The following is a 14,222-nucleotide window of genomic DNA, read 5'->3' as shown; positions in this document are numbered from 1 at the left end:
TCAAGGGAAAAAAAAAATATCACATTCAAGTTACCTACTTTCTCGTGAAATTTTCCCCTTGGATCATATCAAGATTTAAATGACCTCATCAAAAACTGGAGTTATTTGGCATAGTAAATTCTCTATAGATATGTAAATCTCATGTTACACCTCTAGTGCTCCAGGGACACATTTATTGATTGCATGCACTACAAAATATCTTTTCTGCAATAGAAATGTAAATGTATACTGAAATTCATCAAATGATGTTGAACTAAATACAATCTTAAAAGTATTCAGTCAAGAGGTCAACATTTTTATATAAGGATACCAGGTTTCCCTTACCTTAAAATTGTGCTGTAGTATAGGAATAATAAGTGTTTGAATCATATTGTTTTAAATCACACATTTATTAAAGAGAACAGTGTGGCTAGCTGCATTGTGTCCTAATGGCTGGTGGACCGGAGTGGGCACATGGATTCAGATCCAGGCTGACGGGCCAGCTCTGCGCCCTGTGGCTCCCTCTCCAGCCCAGTAGCTGCAGTGCAGGCCTCTGGGTTAAGCGTGCACATCCTCAGGAAAGGCCTCTAGCACTGATGTAACTTTCACCTCATTCCTAGTAGCAACTCTTTGTTCCCCAGAAAGACCTCTTGTCTTACCAGGCTGTCTGTTGTAAACCTTGAATTTTGGCTCATTTTATACTGCATTTGAGAATAAATGGCTATTTTCTGCAAAAGAATATATCACAAATTTTTTTAAATTTCAAAATTATTGTCGATATCAGCTGGTTTCTTGAATATTAATTGGAATGATTCTTTAAATGTGTGGCTTTCTCTTACCTGGCCCATAAACCATGTAAATTTATTATAAATATATTTCCCTAGGATTCCTTTTTAAAGACTACATTAAACAAAGTACATAAAACTTCCTCGGTTATTACAGAGTGAAATAAGAATAATAATGAAATTCTTTAGATCACCACTAGATGGTACTATAAAACCTATTAAATATATTCTATCCCCTTTGTTTTTGGTGCCTTCTGTTTCAGGATCTTCCCAGGTGTTTTTCAATGAATACACGTTTAATTATAACTAATTTTATTGAATGGCTTCTATAAACACCAATCACAATGTATTGTACTAGATGAGTGACCTTGGACAAGTTAGTTATTCTCCCTGTGCCTCAGTTTCCACATCCGTGAAATGAGGAGAAGACTCTTGGATCTCATGCAGGATCTCATACCGTGGCCTCTTGGCCTTGGCTGAACACACCAAGGGTGAGCCTCTGTCCTGGAAAGACTGATTCAGAACCCTTTCCTCCTTTTTCTTTTTCAACTAAAATTAGAAAAGGACAGCCCGTGCCTCTCTGGTAGTGGGAGCAGCAAGGTGTGGGCTGCAGGTGCTGGGCAAATAGGACAGGAAGCTGGCCTCCTCGGGTAAAATCTGGAAACAGCCCATGCCCATCCGTAGATGAGTGGATAAAAAAGCTGTGGTACATTTACACCATGGAGTACTATGCAGCAGCAAAAAAGAAGGACCTGTTACTCCTTGAGATAACCTGGAGGAACCTGGAGAGTATTATGCTAAGTGAAATAAGCCAGTCAGAAAAAGACAAGTATCACATGATCTCACTCATATGTGAAATCTAAAGAACAAAATAAACTGATGAACAAGATAGATCAGTGGTCAGCAAACTCATTAGTCAACAGAGCCGAATATCAACAGTACAACGATTGAAATTTCTTTTGAGAGCCAAATTTTTTAAACTTAAACTATATAGGTAGGTACATTCAACTTTAAATTCACGGTTTTGGTCTGCTGTTTTTCTTTGCTTCTTCTTTGTAGCCATCTCAAACAGGGCACCTAAAAAAATGTTTCATTTTATAATAATAAAGCCACCAACACAAAAGAATTACAATTCTTAAATTGATGACAAAAATACCTGTAGGATTTGCAGCTGGTTGGAAAAATACAGGTAACTTTATGCTTCGAGTAGGTACTTTTGTCACCCGCGCGCGATTTGCGGACGCGACTAGCACTAACCACTGCACATGAGACTGCTGACTGACTGGCTCACTCAACTCGTGCATGAATCGCACTCGCCTCCCCGGCGCTGCGTATCCCACAGTCCGACCGACCAACACCCCCCCCCCACTTCTTCTAACACCACTTCTTCAAAATAGACTCGCCCAGGCCGAAAACCGACTTTTGTGCATGGGCCACGAAGTTTCAATCGCACTGTACGTGCACGCCCGCACATGGTATTTTGTGGAAGAGCCACACTCAAGGGGCCAAAGAGCCACATGTGGCTTTCGAGCCGCGGTTTGCCGACCACTGAGATAAATCTAGAGACATAGAAACATGGAACAGATTGACGAATCTCAGAGAGAAGACAAGGGTGGGGCAGTGGGGTTTAGGGGGAGGAAAAACCAAAGAACTTATTTGCATGCATGCATCACCCATGGACACAGACAATAGGTGGTGAAGGCCTGGGGCAATGGCGGGGCAGACTAGAAGATGTCAATGGGGAATGAAAAGGGGATCTCTGTAATACTCTCAACAATAAAGATAAATTTAGAAAACAAAAGCAGAGGAGCAGAGATAAAAGGCCACCCTAGAGACTGACAGTGCCCAGTTCCAGCTATTCCTGGAGCCTGTGGCAGCTCTTCCCTCCCAGAGGTTGATCAGTCATACTCCTTTAGTCACATTTGACAACAAAGTATGCTCCAATAAATACTCTTTTGTGCCCCAGCTAGTTTGATTCAGGTTTCTATCCCTTTAACCAAAGGAACTCTTACTATCCAGGTGGTCATTCATCCTATCCATTCAAAAGTGTAGCCCCGGTCTGCTTGATTGTGGCTGTTTGTTGGAGCATCATCCCCTACACTGAAAGGTCACAGGTTAGATTTCTGGTTAGGACACACATACCTAGGTTGTGGGTTCAATCCCTGGTTAGGGTGCATAAGAGAGGCAACCCAATGTTTCGCTCTCCTTTCTCTCTCTCTCTTTCTCTCTCCCTTCCTCTCTCTAAAATCAATAAATATATCTTCAGATGAGGATTTTAAAAAAGTGTAGCCCAGCAGTTTAAGTCTTCACCTCATAATCTCAAGTGTAACTCCCATTGTATTAAAAATTCTAAAAGAGAAAAAAAAAAAAAGCAAAGAGAGCCAAAGGCAAAAATTAGGGGAATTTCAAATAGGAGAATTCAAAACTTCTGACCCATTAGGACTAAGTAGTATCTTGAAGGGACACAACTCCCCAGAAATGCCAAGCACTTTGCAAATGGATGTTATCTCTTTTTTTTTAATTAAATCTTTATTGTTCAGATTACATTTGTTCCTCTTTTTTTCCCCCCCATGTATTTCTCTGGTACTTATAGTCTCAGAAATACAGCATAAAGGAAATAGCAGAAAATATTAAGGTTCTAGTGCAAAACCTCAAAGCAATAAACCAATCTGAATCTCTCTCCCACTCTCTCTTCCCTCCCTCCCTTTCCTTTTCTCTCTCCCCTTTCCTCTCTTTTGTTACCTCTCTGTCTCAATTGGATAATGTAGGATCTTTAAATCCATATGTCAATGTGCTATTAAAGCAGAATCCTAAAATCGGGACACTGCTAGGGAGTTAGGGTCAGAGAGAACTTGGTCACTTGCCTACTACTTTTGCAACTATTTTAAACCCAGCAGGAATATACCCTAAATGAGTACAGAGCAGTCAAGAATCGCTCTTCTGCTGATTACTACACAGGTCAAATTATAGCTGTAAAATTTGAGAGGGGAGGAGAGAGGACTGTGGGCCCTGCCGATTGGCCAGGCGCAAGTCGGTGTCTTGTTACACAGGATGTGGTCGTATCTATGGCGCGCACTTCCCTTGATTATCATTGGTTAGTTTAAAGAAATCCTAGGTGTGGCTAGAAGAGGCTTGGGCTTCCGGGAAGAAGCTCCTTGCTGAGCACATGGCTGCTGCCCAAAAATGGAGGATTCGAGGCAAGATGGAGGGCGTAGCTCTCACCCTTTCATAAAATACAAAAAGTAAAACATGGTTTGAAAAAGCCTTTTTATAACTATAAATATTTCATTTCCATTCATCCTTCTCTCCATCATTGCAATAATGAACAAAAGAAACTATCAACAAGCCATAGCCCTTCCCCCATCTATTCTAAACAAGCTTAACTTCTCACCTGTAGCCTTTTTAGAGTGACCCAATAGTGTCCGGTTCTCTAAGATCACAGTATTTGAAATGGCACTTCCCTCCACCAATGATACCTAATTCAACCAATTCACTTTTTGTCCCATTTGAATTGATTACTTTTTCTCTATTTCCATTACATTCAGGTAAAGAAGATAAGTAAGTAGTCCATAGTAGACCTTTCTATTCTACAGGTTCCTTTACAGCTGACCTTATGATATTTTTGCTGCTCCACAGAATGCCAAGTGTCACTGTTTCTCCATCTAAGATTTTCCATCACCCAAGGACTTCAACTTCTTCCCCATGTTGTAGAAACTGCATCCCTTCAACATTTCTGCATAACATTACACTGTTTCTCAAAATGATTATACCAGTTTATAATCCTACCAGCCACAGGCAAGACTTTCTGTTGCTCCATATCCATTTCAATATGCAACTTTATCAAACTTCTAATATTTCAAAAATAAGGTGGGTATGATATGGTAGTGCCAGGGTCCAGCCCCAGCGGTCCAGGGGTTCCCAAAGGTGTGGACGTGTACTGGGCTGCATATCTGGCACTTCTGCCAAACGGGTCATGCTGTGCTGTCTGTTCCTAAAACACATAAATAGAAAGGTACTGACATCAGGCCAGGCCTTGAGATATGGTCTCATGGCCCCTTCCCAGCACACAGGCCTTCTTTCTCAGAAGGCCCGGAAGTCTCATTCCAAATTTGGGAGACAAAAGACTGAAAAAAGTATAAATAAAGAGAGTTTCCTCCATATTGGGGGGCCCAGAATTTGAAAGACACATTTTTCTCGGAGCCTCCACAGAATTTAATAATAAAATGTAACTCCTGTAGTCTGGGCTGCAGTTCAGCCTCTGCTCCGGCAGGGTGCTGTAACTGTAGTCTCTGGCCATGGAAAGCGGGGCTGCAGTTCGGCCTCTGCTTCAGCAGGGTGCTGTAACTGTAGTCAGCTGACCAGCTTAATAAAGGCTCTTAAATTTAAATTCTGAGTCGGTGGTCTATCTTGCTGAGTGAACCCATAACAGATGGAGTTGGCGAAGAATGAAGGACACGGAGACAGCGTTCAGATGATCAGCATAGCTCTCTTTATTCTCCAAAACACACAGACACCTACCGCGGCCAATCAGACTCTCCGGATTGGGGGTCCCTCGAGGGTCTTGGGGACCATGGATGAGCCCCCAAATGTTATGCCCAGATTTCAGGATCCCCAAGAAACCACACCAGGGAGCCAGCTGAGTCCAATGCAAAAGCATTAGAGTCTTTATTCGAGCTAGCTCGGGCTCCCCGTCTACCACACTCACAGACGCAGGGCAAGAGGCATAGAGCAAGCCAGCTCTGTAGGACTGTGCCCTCTAAGCTGAGACTTGTTTGTGACTTTGCCAACAAGTCAGTCCAAGGCTTAACCCTATAGCTGCTCCCCACATGGTAGTCCAAGTATGTTTAATTACATTTCCTTTTTTCTTTTTACTAATAAGGTTGAGTATATTTTCTATATTTATGGGGTCATTTAAGTTTGTTCTTCTAAAAACATCAGCTTTTCTCTGTCACTAAAAGTCTACCAATCAATCCAATCCCTACACTGACCAGCCTCTATGTGCCTAACTCCCTCCTGGAGATAATGAGGGAAATAGGAGTATTACTTAAAGATATTTACCATCTGGGTGAACAATTACAAAATAATTCAAGACTAACCAAGTGTTTCTTTTCTGTTTGTTTGTTGTTGGGTTTTTTTTTTGGTTTGTTTGTTTTTGTTTTTTAATCTTTATTGTTGAGATTGTTACAAGTGTCCCGCCCCCGCCCCATTGCCTCCCTCCATCTGATTTCCACCCCACGCCAGGCCTTTGCCACCCTATTGTCTGTGTCCATAGGTAATGCATATATGCATACAAGATCTTTGTTTAATCTCTTCCCACCTCCACCCCACTTTCCCTCTGAGAATCATCAATCTGTTCTATTTCCATGGCTCTGATTATATTTTATTCACCAGTTTATTCTGTTTATTAGATTTCTTATTTGTTTACTTTTTCTTCTTCTTCCTCTTCTTAAAGAATGCCCTTCAACACTTCATATAATATTGGTTTGGTGGTGATGAACTCCTTTAGCTTTTTCTTGTCTGTGAAGCTCTTTATCTGACCTTCAATTCTAAATGATGGCTTTGCTGGGTAAAGTAATTTGGGTTGTAGGTCCTTGCTATTTATCACTTTGAATATTTCTTGCCACTTCCTTCTGGTCTGCATAGTTTCTGATGAGAAATCAGCTGGCAGTCATATGAGCATTCCCTTATAGGTAATTAACTGCTTTTCTGTTGCTGCTTTTAAGATTCTCTCTTTGTCTTTAGCCCTTGGCATTTTAATTATGATGTGTCTTGGTGTGGTCCTCTTTGGCTTCCTCTTGTTTGGAACTCTCTGTGCTTCCTGGACTTGTAAGTTTATTTCTTACACCAGGTAGGGGAAGTTTTCTGTCATTATTTCTTCAAATAGATTTTCAATATCTTGCTCACTCTCTTCTCTGGCACCTCCATAATATGAATGTTGGTACTCTTGAAGTTGTCCCAGAGGCTCCTTATACTATCTTCATATTTTTGTATTCTTATTTCTTTTTGCTCTTCTTGTTGGGTGTTTTTTTGCTTTGTCACATTTCAAATTGTTGACTTGATTCTCAGAATCCTCTACTCTACTGTTGAATCCCTGTATATTATTCTTTATTTCAGTCAGTGTATGCTTAATTTCTGACTGGTCCTTTTCCATTTTTGGTATTCTCACTAAGATCCTTAAAAGTCTCACTAAGACCCTTGGAGGTTTCTAGAAGATTCTTGAGTAATCTTATAACTATGGTTTTGAACTCTACTAGCCAGTAGTTTTGCTTTCTTTCATTTCTTTCACTTGTGACATGTTTCTTTGTCTCTGCATTGTGGCTGCTTCCCTGTGTTTGTTTCTATGTATTGGGTAGAGCTGCTAAGTCTCCTTGAGTTGGTAGAGTGGCCTTGTGTAGTAGGTGTCCTATAGGGCCTAGTGGCTCAGCCTTCTCAGTCACCTCAGCTGGGAACTCTAGGCGCATCCCTTTATGGGCTGTGAGCACAGTATTGTTGTAGTTGAGAGTTGATTGCTGTTGGTGTCCCTGTGAGGAATTGACCTCCAGGCCACTTGGCTGTGGGTACCAGCTGCGACTACAGTGGGAGAGCTGCTATGCAGGTGACACTTGTATAAAGCAGGACTTGCTCCAGTGGGGCTTTGGTGCTCACTGAGTCTGCCCCTTGAGTGTGTCGCTTATGGATGTGTAGAGCTGTAATCTGGTATTGTCTGACACTGACCACTGGCTATACTGGCTCTTGGGTCTCCAGGGAGTTGCAAAGTCAGCCACTGCCTGGAGCCACCCAGCAGGAGCTACAGAGATATCTGCAGATTCCTCCTCTTTGTATCAGGTTTGGAGGTGCCCAGACTAGGCCCAGCTATGAAGCAAGGCAGGCTGGTGCTGGTGCCTGGTCTGGGCCTTTTATTGATAGGTTTGGGATTCCCTGACCCAGCTACAGCTTATTTGAGATTTTCAAGAGCAGGCCATTCATATGAAAAAGCTGCTGCAGGCAGCTTGGTGGAGTTGTAAATTAGATGAGGTGGGATCTTAGGGAATCACCAGGGCGGAGCAAACAGAAATGGCTGCCAGTTAGCCCTGAGACCGGAGAGGTCCCAGCACAGGGACAATAATCCCTGCCAGTACCTTCTCTGGGAGAAAGCCACCCCAAGTTTCTGCCCTGATGCCAGACAAATGTGTCCCCAGAGCCTCACCCTTGTGTTGAAACTCAGAGGAAGCAGGACCTTGTAAGTTCAGTTCATGATGCTGGCCTTTTAAGAGGAACAGCTGGGTCTCCAGCAGCCTCTGTGTCACTGAGCTCTAATCTGCACTGGTTTTCACAGCCCATAGTTATGGGGACTTCTTTTCTCAGCTCTGGGACCCTGGGCTGGGGGTTGGATGTGGGGCTGAGACCCTTTGCTCCTCCAGGCGGCCTCTGCAGAGATGATCTCCCTCCTGATTAAAAATTCAGCCCATGTGGGTGCCAGACCAGCCTGTTCCGCTCTTCCGCACCTCCTACCAGTCTCAATGTGCTTTCTTCTTTACTTCTCTAGTTGTAGGACTTCCATTCAGCCAGCTTTCCGGCGGTTCTAGATGATGGTTGTTCTGTATTTTAGTTGTAATTTTGATGTGGCTGTGGGAGGTGGCAATTACAGGTGTTTACCTATGCCACCATCTTGGGTCCCTCTAACCAAGTGTTTCAAGTAGTGTGGCAATACTTATTAGTTCTATAGAAATTCAGGAATGGTAGAATTAGGTGCAAGCTAATGTAATACTATTCCTAAAATATGAATCATTACAATAATAGCTAACATTTATTGAGTGCTTATAATGCCAGGCACATAGTAATGATCACATTATTTGTTATGATGAGTGCATGTCTCATGCACCATAGAATTACCATCACCATTTTATAATAATAATCACATAAATTAGGTACTATAAGTAAACTGAATTCAACAATATATGTTAAACATATAAAGAAATAAATGAGTGAGACAAAAAAAACTGTGGCTCAAAATGTTTAAAAATTTGCCTAAATTTATATGGTGGAAGGATTAGAAACTTAAGATAAGGCTTAGAGTATAAGTAGCTTTTGGGCATGCAAAGAAGGGCATGCCAAATTAAAGAAAAAAAAAAGCAAGAGGAAAGTACATAAGCAGAATGAGACCCACTTGCTTCTGGGGAAAGAAACAATAGGTCTAACTAGGACAGGGAGTACGTGGTGAAGTATTAGGGAGTACATTTTGGGGAACAGTGCAGTTTCTTGAAGTCTAGGAAGAGTTTGAAAATAATGTAGTAACTATAAGCAGAGTGACATGTATTTTTGGTTTAATAAAAGTGTAAACTGGTAACATTAGATAATGTGGATTTGGCAGGAAGAATTTGTCTAATATAGATATAAAATTTTGCATAATTTACAGTAGTCTAAGAATAGAATTATGAGTGTGTACATTTTGGTAACCATTGCACAGGAAATAGAAAAGATAAGTGTAACAGAAATATTTTTCTGTTGGAAAATATTTTAAAAAGTAACTATAGAAGAGAAGGGAAAAGATTAAGGAATGGAGGAACAAATATTTAGTGGGAAGGTATATGAAATGATGATATCACTAAAAGAAAAATAGACATAGAATATATTATTTATCTTCATCAAAAGAAAAAATAGAATAGAGATTGATATCTGTTAAAGGAGAGAGAACAATTTCATATGGAGTTTGAGGTGATAGTTTTATCTCCAAATATAGTCTATGCATAAGTAAGAAGAGCAGACTAGGATAAGATAGAATATCAGGTTTACAAATACAGATTTTAAAGTCATGGCATGAAAAAGAGGCACATAGGAAGACTATAAAAAACAGATTTAATGAAAGAGAGGGCCCATTTCAAATTCAGATTGTGAAATTGAACTTGAGTAAGTCATTTAACACCTCTGAAAAATAGCTAGCTACTCCATGTTTTAAGCAGAGAAGAAGTATCTACTTCACAATATTTTCAGCATACGAAGTGGAAGGGCTTTGCAAACTGTAAAGCAATGTAGATAAAGATAGAGCTACATGGTTAAAGTCATGAGAATGAAATGTAGATTTTTAAAATTTGATCTTATTGTGAAAGTATTACAGATGTCACCATTGTTTTTTTCCTATTGTCCCCCTCCACCCTGCATCCAACACCCCCCACCCCCACACACACACCCGGCTTTCACCACACTATTGCCTATGTCCATAGGTTATGCATATAAATTCTTTGGTTAATCTCTTCCTTCTGTTCCCTCTGAGATCCATCAGTCTGTTGCATTCTTCCATGTCTCTAGATCAGGGGTGGGCAACCCCTGGCACGTGTGCCAAACATGGCACACCAGTAACTTTTGCTGGCACGCGAAACCCTCTCTTATAATCTTCCATTTACAATTGTGAATATTTGTTCTCAGTGATGAATTTTGTTAAGTCTCATAATAAGAGTAGCCTGACAGATGAAAGTAGTAGCTCGTGTTTATCTCTGAAGGTCACGAAATATAAACCTGATGCAAAATCTCTGTCATCAGTGATGCAGCAGCAAAAGTCCCACTGGTAATATCAAACGGAGTCATAAAGTTTTCTGTCGGACTATCAGTGTACATGTATACATTAAAAAAATAAATGCATTTTTCATCATCATATACTGTGGTTTTGTCGCTCGAATGAATTTTATTATTTTTTCAAGGTTCTTCACATACCTACACCTTAAGAGATATCAAGTAGGCGTAACATGTCCTCAAAAAATTAGGGTTGGCACGCAGAAGAATTTTGAGTCAGAGATTTTGCTGGTTTTGGCACGCACTCACAAAAAGGTTGCCCACCCCTGCTCTAGATACTATGCAGCTGTAAAAAAGAGGCTCTCTTACCCTTTGAGAGTATTATGCTAAGCAAAATAAGCCAGTCAGAGAGAGACAAGTGTCATATGATCTCACTCATCTGTGGAATCCAATGAACAACATAAACAGATGAACAAAATAGATTCAGAGACATAGAAGCATGGAATGGACTGGACTGATGAGTCTCAGAGGGAAGGGGTGGGGGAAGAAAGAGATTAACCAAAGAACTTATATGCACAGTTAGAGGCCCGGTGCAAGAAATTCAAGCACAGGTAGGGTCCCTAGGCCTGGCTGGCGATCAGGGCCAATCTGCGGGGCAACCGGTGGGGTGATGGGGGCGGGGCCTTGCTGGCACCTGTGTTGGCCAGCCTGGCGCTGCCCGCTCACCAGCCCTACCCCCTGCCATTGCTGCTGGTTGCCTTCCTCTGTGGAACAACTGGTGGGGCGATTGGGGAGGGTGGGGGGCTCTGCTGGCACCAGCCTTGGCTGGCCTGGGGCCTGTGGGCAGGGGGTAGCTCCTGCATTAAGCGTCTGCCCCCTGGTGGTCATTGCGACAGGTTGTTCTGCTGTTCAGTCGATTTGCATATTAGGCTTTTATTATATAGGATATGCATAACCCAAGGACACAGACAATAGTAGATTTAACACTATGTTTTCTTAAGGGCTTTGAATTTGAGACTTTAGCCTTCTTTTCTTGATTGAAGACCCACATCTTACTGTGTTACAGAGAAGATGTTTCATTATTACAATCATTAAAAAGGTCCTTGGCCCTATCTTCTTCTAAAACATGGTAAAAATAATTCCTTTCTAAATTCAGACAAATCACTGAATAATCTTCTCTGAGGCTTGCTTAATTTGAAGATATATAACTTTAACTGTCAAATAAAGGAATAAGGAAGATAATCCCAGTTCAAAAGTTCTTGTAGCATATTTACTTTAATAAAGAAGTATCTTAAATATCACTTATACTCACTGTTTTTTTTTCATTTTCAACCTTGAGATTGCACACTATATTATTAATATACACATTTAACTATATTGACTGCATGATAATAAATTCTTGATTTTATTATTTCTAAAGTTACTAATTACATTAAAATAAATGCTATCTTAGGAAAAATTTGAAACATAGATGCTTGAACAGTGTATAAGTTCTTGGAGAAGCAGGGCCAGGTATGTTTTGTGTTCTTATACTATGTTCATAATATAATTTTTAAAAATTAATGCGGAAACATATTTTTATTCATTTTTATCCATTTTGGTTGAATGATACCTATGGATCTTGGCATCTCTTTAGGAAATCACAACTCAAATTTGGATACATAATGAAAAATTGCAGGATATAAATTCTAAATAAATGATTACATTTTACTTAATTTTTATTCCTCTATTTTCCATAAGCTTGTCAAGGTCTGAGCTATTGATTATAGGTGTCACAGATATCAAATTCCACCATCCAAAGTCTCCAAAGGATTATATGGCAATTGTTCTAATCCTTAGCCAATAGCTTTGAGCATCCTCAGAACAGGGATTATTTCTTAATTTAATCTTTGCATAACCAGCACCCTGGACAGTGCCAGACATAAAATAGGCACTTATCTATTTTGGAGCAGATGATACATGAATGATTTTGCCATGATAATATACTTATCTGATATATAGCTGGAGATTTGGTTCACCATGGCTTGAACATCTTTTTTATTTTGCTATAATGATATTGCTTGTATGCAAACTACTACTAAATTGTTTCAACTTCATTTTAATGAGAGATGTTACACTTGGTAAATAAAATATTACACTAAAATTCATGTTAGTATAAAAAATTATTATTTCAAGGCATTGACCTCCTTTTAGATACAAAACCACAATATTAAATGTAAGAAATTTTAATTTTTAAAAATACCCTTTTAATTTAAAAAATCTTAATTTTTAAAAATACTTTCTAAAGCAGTGTTTATTTTATTCTCATCTTTAAATTCACTAAGGAATTCTTAGAGGTAGGAGACCTTCATGTTTTCCATCCCACTCCCCACTCCCCCCCGCAAAACAAAACAAAACAAAAACAGGGTGGTAAAAGAGAATTTTCCAGTCAGATTCTTTTTAAATGTTATTATTGTGGAACAGTATGGACCAGTGTACATCTTACAGGCATCAATTCTGAATCGCCCACCAGCCCAATTCCTTAAGCTCGTATCGTATAAATACACTCTTGATGATTCCTGTTACACACATGCACTACTATAAAGAGTATGGATCCTAGCAATTGGTGCTGTATTCACAGAGGAAACGAGAGCTTGATAGAGAAGAAAATGTGCCGAGGGCAAACTCGGCTATAAACGCGCTCTGTAAACCGGTATTTGTTCTGTTTGCACTAAAGGAGTCGTGGCATCACAGGAACCCTTTGTCTGTGGGATGGTGGGTCTGGCAACCATGTCTACTCATAAAAACGACGTCTGCTGACTCCGCCCGGACTGGGGGTGGGGACGTGCACCGCGTGGAGAGCTCGACTGAGAATTAAAGTGAGCGAACAAAGAGAACTCCCCGCAGCCGCCCGCCAGCGCCTCGCAGCTGCATCGGAGACAGTCACGCCCGGAAGGCTGTTCACATCCGTCTCCCGGCGAAAAGAATCCAGTGAATAATTGATGGAGATTGAGCGAGCCCGGGACAAAGCTTTGCAGAAAAACAGTGCATCGGATTTCGAGCTGTTTTGGAACCATCTGCCCAGTACGGGATACGGGAGTGCAGCAAGTACTTTGAGCCTGGCTACAGAGCTTCCATCTCGGGCGTGGCTGGGCCTTTTTGTCTTCTTGCCACCCCCACCCCTTCCCCCGTCCCCGCCTTCTTCTCCTTCCTCTCGAAAGTAGCCTCTCTTTGGTTACTTCTACTGTGTCCTCCCTTGCAATCCCGCCCCCTCCCTTGCCTAGCCGGTGAGGTCAGCTCATGAATATCATTGCGCTTCCTGGGGAGCGTCTGGCACGGCTTGGTACCTCCGCGGTCCCCTGCTTCGAGCCGCAGCTCCAGCCCGGCCGCGGACCGCCTGGAAGTAAGCCGCTCCGGGGGCCGCGGAGTCCACAGGTTAACGCCATTGTTTGGAGAAATCCAGTGGGTGTGGAACTGGGGCCGGTGGGCCCAAAGTCCTGCTCACCCAGAAAGTCGAATATGATGCTACGAAGTTAAACGTTCCTCGTCTCTGGACAAAAACAATAAACCCTGCGGTCGCTGGAAGATCAGAAGGAAAACGCTGCTGATTTGCAACAACTTCCAACCATCTCCTCTGCTGAGAAGTGAGCGGTTCTCCTGGATTTCTAAATGGATGGGGATGAAAGACAGGGTAGGTTAACGGGTAGATAAAACTGCAGATTAAACGTGTTCCTTTGGGCTGTTCTGGGGTTGCTTGGTTGATAATTTCTGCGGGGAAGAGACACAACATCTTGTCACTTGGGGAGAACCACGTGACAGCAGTCAGATACCTTTGCTTGTGGAAGCCCAGCTTTCTCCTGGGCTAGGCCTGTCTGGGGACCGAGTTTAGTGTTCTCCGGTGGCTCTCAGCTACAGGATGATTCTGCCCAATTCAAAACAAAAATAAGTTTGCATTGGCAAAATGACTTGTTTGAGCGATCCACGTTAGTGTGA

This window comes from Myotis brandtii, unplaced genomic scaffold (genome assembly GCF_000412655.1).
Source record: "Myotis brandtii unplaced genomic scaffold, ASM41265v1 scaffold123, whole genome shotgun sequence".
Classification (NCBI taxonomy): domain Eukaryota; kingdom Metazoa; phylum Chordata; class Mammalia; order Chiroptera; family Vespertilionidae; genus Myotis; species Myotis brandtii.
The sequence above is the reverse complement of the archived record's forward strand: the minus strand, read 5'-3'. Positions refer to the sequence as shown.